A 12,150-nucleotide genomic window follows, 5' to 3' on the forward strand; every position below is an offset into this window, starting at 1 on the left:
GGTCCCGCTTGGGATTAACATGGATTGGTGAATCATTTAATAAAATTGTTAGTTCGATAAGGTCTCAGTTTGAGAATAAGTCGTTCTAACAATCCATCATTTTTCAAAACTTAAAAAGAGTCCAACCATCGTCGCGAATGCCAAGGTCCGTTTCGGCGGGTGGCGACACTCTGGGATACATAAGATCTTCAATTCCCATTCGCCTACTCAGAGGCACTCCTTCAAAAAAAGAGAATCCAAAAAAATCAATACCCATTCCCCAAAGGGAATTCGGTATTCAACTAAACACTGAACGCCAAGATAATCCGCCTAACAGAAGAGGCTAATCAAGATCAATACGACAGAATCCCCCAGCGAATAAAAGCCTACGCAGAGGCAACAAAACCAAAAATCAAAAGAGTCACCCGAATAAGGATAACCGGGATACTCCACCACCGTCGAAAGGACGTCAGCCAATCATAAGGCATCGCTCACCTCAGGAAGAGCATCTTTGTGTCTGCATCCCCGAGGAATCAGAATTTCCCTAGTGGGCACCAACTACGCAATGGAAAGTTGGGACACAAGAACCTATGAGTAACTGCACATCCCCTAGACGGATCCCTGCGCTATCCAGCCCTTAGCGGCACCAAAATCAAAAACAACCGTCGAAGCAGCATCGTGGACTGTGGAGACAAAATCATCACAAATCCCTGGAGAGGGCAAACTCACGCTACCAAAGTGACCAGAAGCACGGAGGTATGCAACCCTGGGGAGGGCATACCGCAGACCCTGGAGAGGGCAAACTCACGCTACCGAGGCTGTCAGAAACACCGAGGTATGCACGAGCCTGGAGAGGCGACGACTAATACTCAGCTACCCCGTCGTCAGAAACACGGAGGTATGCAGCTACCGAGGTTGTCAGAAACACCGAGGTATGCACGAGCCTGGAGAGGCGACGACTAATTCTCAGCTACCCCGTCGTCAGAAACACGGAGGTATGCAGCTACCGAGGTTGTCAGAAACACCGAGGTATGCACGAGCCTGGAGAGGCGACGACTAATACTCAGCTACCCCGTCGTCAGAAACACGGAGGTATGCAGCTACCGAGGTTGTCAGAAACACCAAGGTAAGCACGAGCCTGGAGAGGCGGTACTCAGCTACCCCGTCGTCAGAAACACGGAGGTATGCAGCTGCCAACGTCGTCAGAAACACGGAGGCATGCAGACCCTGGAGAGGGCAAACTCACGCTACCAAGGTTGTCAGAAACATCGAGGTATGCACGAGCCTGGAGAGGCGACGACTAATACTCAACCTGGAGAGGCCACTCAACAATTTTCCCACCGGAAGACACTACAAGTCGGAAGGATGGCTTACTCCCCGGACAATTGGGTCAACTCCTTTACTTGTCAACCGGTACACCAAAAAGTCGTTCAACTAAGTAAAGGGGGGGCAGCTGTAGACCCCTAAAATTGTCCGGGTCGGAAATAAAGCTCAAAGACTCTCAAAGACCGAAGGAAAGTCAGCCGGAAGGACTCCTGGAAGACCCTAGGATGATTCTTTGTAGGTCTAGAAGTCTTAGAGTAGCTTAGAATAAGGGTGTGCGAGGATTGAAGCTCAATACACCCTCCCAGAGGTTCAGTACGGCCGTACTGAGCCATTTGAACTGCAATACGGCCATAGTGAACTCAATACGGCCGTACTGAAGTTTTTGAACTTCAGTACGGCCGTACCAAATTCAATACAGCCGTACTGTAGTTTAAAATAACTCAGTACGGGCCGTAGTGAAATCAATACGGCCGTACTGAAGTTTTTGAACTTCAGTACGGCCGTACCAAATTCAATACGGCCGTACTGTAGTTCAAAAACCCAGTACGGGCCGTATTGACCTCCCAGGCCGTATTGCGCCTCAATCCTATAAATAGGACGTCATTTGCATGTCCTCCCACACTTTTTCCAGACTTCTGGACCCTCGTGCTGAGTATTCTTGGGTTTTTGAGCTATTCTCTGCCCTAGAAGTCTCTCCGAGAGCCAATCCGACGAAGTTCTTGAGTCATGAGCCATTAGCTTGAGACTCGAACAAGTCGAAGGGAAATCTCTTTGATTTCCATAGTAAAAATTATCTTTAGGGAAAGGAGCGAGCGAACGTGTAGTGGGAGGGAGCGCCAAAAAGCCTCCTAAACTTCGTCTTGAATATATAAAAGCACGCTTCAAAGGTTTATTCCCAAAATCCTTTCTTTTACCGCTTTTTGATTGTTGCATTACACGTTTAAAGCTTTCATCATGTAAATATTTTACTTATAATCGTTTCTAATAAATGGGGGTAATTTAGTAACTTTACGCTATTATTTATGAAATAATCTGTCATAGGGAACCCGAAAGGGGCGTTGTGGGGTGCTAACACCTTCCTCACACGTAACCGACTCCCTTACCCAACTCTGGTTGTAATGGCCGAAGTTGATTTGCGAAAATCAATTGCCTTATATCTTTTTCCAATGTTTTGAGTAAAACATTGGTGGCGACTCCAAGAACCCCTTCTTTTTGCGAAAACCACTAATCCATGGAGGGTCCCGCTTGGGATTAACATGGATTGGTGAGAGTCATTTAAACAAAATTGTTAGTTCGATGAGGTCTCAGTTTGAGAATAAGTCGTTCTAACAATCCATCATCTTTCAAAACTTAAAAAGAGTCCAACCATCGTCGCGAATGCCAACGTCCGTTTCGGCGGGTGGCGACATGCACAAGTCTTTTATACTGGTTCAGCCACTACACATGTGACCTTCATCCAGTCCTCAATCAGCACCTGATCAAGATTTGTTCCACTATCTCAATGATGAAGGTTTACAAGCATACCACACATGCATATACTTCAACACTAAAGATAACCACTTTCTTGACCCCAAGAAAACATCCCTTATAGAAACCCACTACAAGAAACCTTACCACTTGAGAAACCCTTCTCAAGATTTTACAAGTATTCACACAGAATCAAGGAACGAATTCACCTGGAATTCAGAAGCAAATCTTAATCTTCGCCTTTCAAGAATGTGATGATGATGATGATCTTCTTTCAAAGTTTTTCACAAACGTTTTTCTTCTTGGATTCACAAAGAAAACTCTCCAAGATGGTCACAAAGACTCCACAAAAATGCTTTTCTAAATTTGATTATCAGTTCTAACTCATTGTTTGAGTTTCTAAAAGTTCAAACTATTTATAAAAGTTTCAGACCCAGATAATCGATTATTTTAAAGAATAATCGATTATTTTGTTCTTCAGGTTTTCTGGAAACCAACCAAGAACAATATAATCGATTATTTTGCTGGATAATCGATTATTCCAGAAAGTTACTTTTGGGATATTCGATTATTTGGCAAATAATCGATTATTGCAGTAAGGCATCCCATTTTGCTTGTTGCTGGAATAATCGATTATATTTAATGATAATCGATTATTTTGAGTTAGTTTTCAAAACTTCGTTTTAAGTCTCAAAATAAATTTTTAGTCCATTTAATTCATCATCACACACTTGTTGAAGATTGAAGAATCTACATCTGGAAGATGTTCCCTAGAAGTTTTAGTTTTGTTGTTTTGTTCATGTTGCTTTTTATTTTAAGCCTATGTCAAAAGGATAATGTATTGATTGTTTAAAAGATTAGGCTTGTATGTGTTTGTTTGTTATGTGTTAAAAATTAGTAATTAACATGAAGGTGAAAATATCATAATACTCATTTTTCTTATTTCATTCATTGTTGAGAACATGAAGTATTAATTTACTGAGTGTTTGAGACTTTAAATGAAAACTTGAAAACATCAGAAATTTTCTGAGTTAAGGAATAGATTACCTGAACTGGTAATAGATTACCTGACTCATATTGAAAAACTGATTGATACTGGATTAATCGATTACCATGTGTGGTAATAGATTACCAAACTGATTCTGATGATTTCAAGAGGAAAAAGGATCGTGTTAATCGATTATCTCTTTAAAGTAATCGATTACCTCTGTTCCAAATGTGAGTCTTGTGTTATTTTGGCATCGTGTTAATCGATTACCATGTTAGGTAATAGATTAAAACAGGAGCTGAAACAATTAGTTCAGTTATTCTAACTCGTGGTAATAGATTACCATCACAGGTAATAGATTATCTCTGTTATGAATATAACTGAAATAACTGTTTCCTTGCACATGAAAATTGTCTTTAAATAAGATTAAAACTGAAGTTTTTTTAACAAGAAAAAAGAAGAGAAAAGAGAGAATTTTCACACACGAAAAGAAGTTTTTTGAATACACATTACTGCAAAAGAGAAAAAGATTTTCTGAAAAAGAAAGAAAGATCGTATCTGCTGAAAATCAACTTTTGGAAAAAGAAGTGTGCAAGATCAATTCAAGAAGATGAAGTTCATATAGAAAATTCATTCTAAACTGGTTTACGTTGTTGAAGATCATATCTACACGAACAGGTGTACTCGTTTCTGATCTTTTATTGTTTGGATGGTTTTAACTCTTGAGATTAGAGAATCTCTGGAAGAGTTGTGTAAAGAGAAATCTTGAGATAGGTTTTTCTCAAGTAGGATATTGTGGGATCAATATTCTTGGGTTATATGTTTCTTGTGGAGTCAAGAAATGGTTTGTTAATCTTGTGGGTGTCAAGATTTGCTTGTTAAATTCATTGATTGGATATTGCTTGTGCAGGGTGCTTGTAAAGAATATCAATAGTGGATTTGACTGGATTTAGAGGTGTATCTAAATCTGAAACTGGATGTAGGCCTTTGGATGGCTGAACCAGTATATATCTTGGTGCATGATTTTCTTAACCCTTACACTCTTTACATTCTGTATAAGTTTCTTGATTAATGTTGATGAAGAAAAACATTATCTGCAGAAACTGAACTTTAAAGATTCTTGGTAATTGATAAATTCAATCTTTACATATCTTGTTATTCAAATCTTGTTGGATAAGCTGTGCATTTATAACTCTGAATTACCTTTTATGTTTAAAGGTTTGTTTTAAATCAAGATTTGTTTGGTAAAGATTTAGAAAGCAAAGAAGAAAAGGAAAAATAACAAAGAATCTATTCAACCCCCCCTTCTAGATTCTAACCGTAGGGACCAACAATTGGTACCAGAGCTGTATCTTGTAAAACATTCAAGACTAGATCTTTAGAAAGGTTAGATGGCTGGTAATCAATTACCGTTTGCTGAAGGTGCTTCTATAAACAGACCCCCATTGTTTTGTGGAGATAACTATCCCTTTTGGAAAGTTAGAATGAAAATTTTCATGGAATCTGTTCATAGAAATATTTGGCAGGCTGTAATCACAGATTACAAAATACCCACTAAGATAGAGGGAGGAAAAGAAATTGAGAAACCATATGATAGCTGGGATCAAAGTGAAATTAGAAGAGCAGAGAATGATGCAAAAGCTTTAAATATCATACATTCTGCACTAAATTCTGATGAATTTTTTAGAATTTCAGCTTGTTCTACAGCAAAGGAAGCTTGGGATTTAATTCAAGTAACACATGAAGGAACTCCAGAAGTGAGAAGAGCTAGAAAGAACACACTCATTCAGGAATATGAAACCTTCAGAATGAATCAAGGTGAAACTGTCATGGATATGCAAAAGAGGTTCATTCACATAATAAATCACCTAAAAGGATTAGGGAAAGACTTCGTGGAAGAAGAAGTAAATGTCAAAATCCTGAAGTCACTAAACAGAAGATGGCAACCAACTGTCACAGCAATTACAGAGTCAAAGAACTTAGCTCAGATGACAAGTGCTGAGTTATTTGGAAAGCTAAGAGAATATGAGATGGATCTGTCAAGGATTGCTGATGAAGAACAAAAAGATAAAAAGGCAAAAGGTCTGGCCTTAAAGGTAAAAGAATCCTCAAGTGATGAAGAGGATAGCAGCAATGAAAGTTCTGAACAAGAAGAATTAAATCTAATGGTGAAGAATTTCAGAAAATTCATGAGAAAGAAGAACAACAATAAGAGATTCTCCAGTCAGAAGAAATCCTTCAAGAAGAATGAAAACTCATCTCCAAAGTTCAAATGTTTTGAATGTGGAAAAGCTGGACACATGAGAGCTGACTGTCCAAGCCTGAAAAAGAATGAGGAGACGAAACAAAAGTTCAGATCAAAGAAAAAGAAAGCATACATAGCATGGGAAGAGAATGCCTCAACAACTTCAAGTGATAGTGATGAGGATCAGGAAGCAAATCTCTGTCTCATGACCAAACATAATTCAGATTATGAGGTATATGATTCTGACTCATCTATTGACTCGTATGATGAATTGCAAAATGCATTTGCTGAACTGTATGCTGAAGCAAAGAAATTAGAAAAATCAAATAATGTTTACAAAAAGAAAATGACACACATGAGAGATAAAATTTCTGATTTAGAGAATGATAACAGGAAACTACTTTCAGATATCTCTAAACTAAAGTCACCATGTGAGAACTGTGAAACATTGTATGCTGCATTAAAAGCAAAGGATAAAGAAAAACAGAATATTAATGTTATGAAATCCATTAATTCCCACTCATGTAACTATTGTATGAAATCTGGTCATAACTACTACAGATGCATGATAAGGAAATTTGGCATTCCTAGTGGAAAATATAAATGGATTAAGAAATTAGATTATGCACTCACTGATTCTCCAGGACCCAAGATCCATTGGGTACCAAAATCAAATTGAATAACTTGTGTTGCAGGTGTGCTTGAGAGCAAAGCAATCAATGTGGTACTTAGACAGCGGCTGCTCAAGACACATGACAGGAGATAAAAGTAAATTTATCTCATTACAGGAAAAAGAAGGAGGATCTGTAACATATGGAGATAACAACAAAGGCAGAATACTAGGCTCAGGCAGTGTTGGTAACAATTCCAATACTCTCATTGAAAATGTCCTGTATGTAGAAGGTCTCAAATATAACCTGCTTAGTATTAGCCAGCTTTGTGACAAAAATTACAATATCTCTTTTAATAATCAATGTTGTATGGTTTGTGATAAGGAATCAAATGAAGTCCTGCTTATAGGAAAAAGAGTCAATAACATATACATCTTAGACTTAGAGCATTCATCATCCAATTCTTGTCTCACATCACATGATAATGTAACATGGTTATGGCATAGACGCATTGCACATATAAATGCAGATCAGTTAAATAGACTTGCATCTAAAGATCTTGTTAGTGGTCTTCCAAAGATCAAGTTCTCTAAACAAGGACTTTGTGATGCATGTCAAAAGGGAAAGCAGACTAGAGCTTCTTTTAAATCAAAGAAAGTTATGTCATCCTCTAGATCGCTGGAACTTTTGCACATGGATCTCTTTGGACCATCAAGAACCAAAAGTCTAGGTGGAAACACTTATGCTTTAGTTCTCATTGATGACTACTCCAGATTCACATGGGTTGCATTTATATCCCATAAAGACAATGCTTTTAAAGCCTTTAGAATCATTTCAAAAAGAATTCAGAATGAAAAGGACTTGAAAATTAAATCTTTGCGAAGTGATCATGGTGGTGAATTTCAAAATGAATCTTTTCAAACTTTTTGTGAAGAAAATGGTATTAATCACAATTTTTCTGTCCCTAGAACTCCTCAACAAAATGGAGTTGTAGAGAGGAAAAATAGATCTCTAATAGAGCTAGCAAGAGCCATGTTAAATGAAAATGGTTTACCAAAATACTTTTGGGCTGATGCAGTAAACACTGCATGCTATGTTCTAAATAGAATCTTGATTAGACCTATTTTAAAGAAAACACCATATGAGCTTTACAAAGGAAGAAAGCCTGACATTTCACATTTTAAAGTGTTTGGCTGTAAGTGTTTTGTTCTGAATAATGGAAAAGACACTCTTGGAAAATTTGATGCTAAGGCTGATGAAGGAGTTTTTATTGGATATTCTGCAATTAGCAAAGCATATAGAGTCTTTAACAAAAGTACCTTATCTGTTGAAGAATCTATACATGTTACTTTTGATGAAACTAACATCCTTGAAAAAGGAAAATCTCTTAATGATGAAGATGAGACAGGTGACAGTATTACACAAGAAGAAGAAAAACTGGAACTACAGCAGAAAACACCATCTGAAGACACATCACTACCCAAAGAATGGAGGAAACCCAAAGATCTATCTCTGGATAACATTCTTGGAGATATAAATAAGGGAGTTTCTACTAGACACTCTTTTAATCTTCTAAGTGATGATATGGCATTTGTTTCTCAAATTGAACCATTATGTGTGGAACATGCATTAAAAGATGAATTCTGGATAATGGCCATGCATGATGAACTGAATCAATTCAAAAGAAATGATGTTTGGATTTTAGTTCCTTTCAATAAGAATATGAATGTCATTGGTACAAAATGGGTTTTCAGAAACAAACTAAATGAAGAAGGTGTTATAGTTAAAAATAAAGCTAGATTAGTAGCCAAAGGATACAATCAACAGGAAGGTATAGACTTTGGTGAAACATATGCTCCAGTTGCTAGATTAGAAGCTGTTAGGCTTTTACTTGCATTTGCTTGTGTGTTTGATTTCAAACTATATCAAATGGATGTGAAAAGTGCATTTTTAAATGGTTTAATTGATGAAGAAGTTTATGTAGATCAACCACCTGGTTTTGTTGACTGCAAATTACCTAAGCATGTTTACAAGCTCAAGAAAGCTTTGTATGGACTGAAACAAGCTCCAAGGAAATGGTATGAAAGGCTAAGTAAGTTTCTACTAACTCATGACTTTCAAAGAGGTAATGTTGATAAAACTCTTTTCATAAAGAGAAAATCAAAAGATATTCTGCTGATTCAGATTTATGTTGATGATATAATATTTGGATCAACTAACCAATCTCTTTGTGAAGAATTTGTTTCCAATATGCAGAAGGAGTTTGATATGTCTATGATGGGAGAATTAAGCTTCTTCCTAGGACTACAAGTCAAACAAATGGAAAATGGAATTTTTCTACATCAAACTAAATATAGCAAAGAACTGTTAAAGAAATTTGATATGGAGAATTGTAAGATATCAAATACTCCTATGTCTACTAATTGTTATCTAGATAGTGATATTGCAGGAAAAGATGTTGAAGAATCAATGTATAGAGGGATCATTGGATCTCTTCTGTATCTAACAGCTAGCAGACCTGACATCATGTACAGTGTATGTGTATGTGCTAGATTCCAATCAAAACCAAAGGAATCACATCTGAAGGCTGTAAAGAAAATACTGAAGTATTTGAAAGGCACAATCAATGTTGGATTGTGGTATCCTAAAGGTACTTCTCCATCTTTAACTGGTTACTCTGACTCCGATTTTGCTGGTTGTAAATTGGATAGGAAAAGTACAAGTGGAACGTGCCACACGTTTGGAGAATGTCTCATATCGTGGCAGAGCAAGAAACAAGCTTGTGTAGCACTCTCAACTGCTGAAGCTGAGTATATAGCTGCTGGAAGCTGCTGTGCTCAGTCAATTTGGTTTAAACATCAACTTCAAGACTTTGGTTTGAAGATTGATCACATACCACTGAAGTGTGACAACACAAGTGCAATTAACATTTCAAGGAATCCTATTCTACACTCAAGAACTAAGCACATTGAAGTTAGACATCACTTTATCAGAGATCATGTAGAGAAAGGAGACTGTGACATCAAATTCATAATGTCAGAAGATCAACTTGCTGACATCTTTACAAAGCCTCTACCAAAGGAAAGATTTTTCAAGCTAAGAACCAATCTTGGTATCATTAGTGAGTCCAATCTATCCTAAATCTCATAATTAAAGTATGATTGTGTGAATATGCATGAAATTGCTAAGCACTTATAGGTTTAAACTTGATGTATGTGCACTCATAATAGGAAATCACACAAAACACAGTATGCCCTGTATCTGCACACATTTCTCTGTGATAATCGATTACCTATCGGGTTAATCGATTACCATTGGAAGAAATGAAGAAATTGCTGAAAAATCAACAGCAGTAATCGATTATCAATTTTCAGTAATCGACTACCTCTGCTACTTTGATGCAATTTCTGATGCATACCCACTGTGATAATCGATTACCATGCGGGTTAATCGATTACCACTCACTCACTTGCATAATTACCCTGTTTCAGTTGCGAGATAATCGATTACCAACTGGGTTAATCGATTACCTGACGCGAACCCCTGTTTTTTTTTTTAAGTACTCAAAAACCCTCTTTAAATCTGTTTCGAATTCAAATTAATTCAAAACTCTCTCCATTTTTACTTCAAACTAAAACGAACGAAACCCCTGGTTCCCTTTTCTATCTCAAAATCTATTTCAAAACCTAACCCTAAGCCCCATTCATGGAAAGTCTTGGCAAAGGAAAGCGTGTAAAGCACATAGCCAACAGAGATTACCCTCGTCCTACTACTCAAGGTCAAGGTACATCTAAAAAGAAGAAACAAGAGTCCTCTCGTCCAGAACCTGAAGAAGAATATTCTCATTCGTGGTTCACAAGGAAGTCTCAAGAGGAAACTTTCAATGAGTCTTTTGCTTGCAAAGACATTGTGGCTCCAAAGGTACTCTACTCGTCTTGGCTTATAGAGCAAGGTTTTACATTTCCTACTCTGCTATCTAGTCAAGGAGTTAGCAAATTTGTTGGGTTAAATGGACTGTACTACCCTGATCTTGTTAGGGTCTTTTACTCAAATTTGGGAAAAGATGAAAATGGTGCTTTGGTTTCAGAAGTTAAAGGAATAAAAGTTACTCTATCTGCTGATGTATTTTTGAAGATTGGTGGATTAACCAGAAATGGTATTAAACCTACCTTCAATGAATTAAAGATGAAAAATTTCTTAATAGATAAAGATACGTTTTTTATGAGTATGCTGAGGGATGTTTCAGCCTGGGAGGCTAATAAAGAATACAAAAGAAAAGAAAAGAGGAAAATTACATATAATGCTGGAGGTCTACGAATGGAAGATAGACTCCTACATTATGTAATTGTCTGGATTCTGGCAGCAAGGGGGAGCAATCACGCACAAATCAGTGAAGAAGATATGGCACTGCTCGCAGCTTTTAAGAACAACATTCAAGTTGATTGGGTATATGTGGTAGAAGACATAATGCTAAAGACAAGGCGGTTAATGGACTGCAAGTGTCCATATGCTGTGTTCATAAGCAAGGTATTGGTGTTCTATAAAGTTCCCTTAACTGGTGAAGCAAAAGAGGCCACCAGAGATGTTCATGATATCAAGGATAGAGCTCTGAAAATGATGAAGCTAGTGAAAACAGATGCTGGTTGGATAGCAAAGGAAGATGTTCCTACTGCTGAGACTACAGAGCCGTCTCAACCTGAAGTTCAAATTGAAGAAGAGGAAGGTGCTGAAGAGCCCAAGCCTCTTTCTACTTTTGAGCTATCTGTTCTGGCAAAGCTAGATGACATCAGAGAAACTCAGAGAAGAGATTATCAAGAGCTGAAGGCTTGTTTTGAATCTATATCTGAACGACTGGATGCGATGAACATACCCTACCCTGAAGAACTTTAGTTATGCATTACATTTTAGGCACTGCATTTTAATTTGTTCTGCATAAATACTTTGATTTATATTTCAGACTTAAAGTTTGTAATAGTTGTAGTATTTGTATGCTTCTGAACATTTTTAATGCTTATATGATGAAAGTCTTATTAAGTGCTTGTTGTTTTTGTTGCATAAGTATCATGTTATTTCTCTGTTTACTCTGTTTTTTTTGGTTTGGTTAAGCCAAACAGGGGGAGAAATTCATGAGAAACTGATTAAATGTTTATATGGTTGTTTATGTATTGTATAAGAAATAAATGGAAATAGAACTGCATAATGCTTTGTATGGAAGTTTTTTGTTCTAGACATATGCAGGTTCAAATTCAAGTTCAAATTTCAAACAAACAAGTGAAACAAAACAACATGATGATTGTGAAAGTCAACATGAAGAGTTTGGCTCATCAAAACCAAAAAGGGGGAGATTGTTGAAGATTGAAGAATCTACATCTGGAAGATGTTCCCTAGAAGTTTTAGTTTTGTTGTTTTGTTCATGTTGCTTTTTATTTTAAGCCTATGTCAAAAGGATAATGTATTGATTGTTTAAAAGATTAGGCTTGTATGTGTTTGTTTGTTATGTGTTAAAAATTAGTAATTAACATGAAGGTGAAAAT

The sequence above is a fragment of the Cajanus cajan genome, chromosome 2 (assembly GCF_000230855.2).
Source record: "Cajanus cajan strain Asha chromosome 2, NIPB_CcT2T_4, whole genome shotgun sequence".
Classification (NCBI taxonomy): Eukaryota; Viridiplantae; Streptophyta; class Magnoliopsida; order Fabales; family Fabaceae; genus Cajanus; species Cajanus cajan.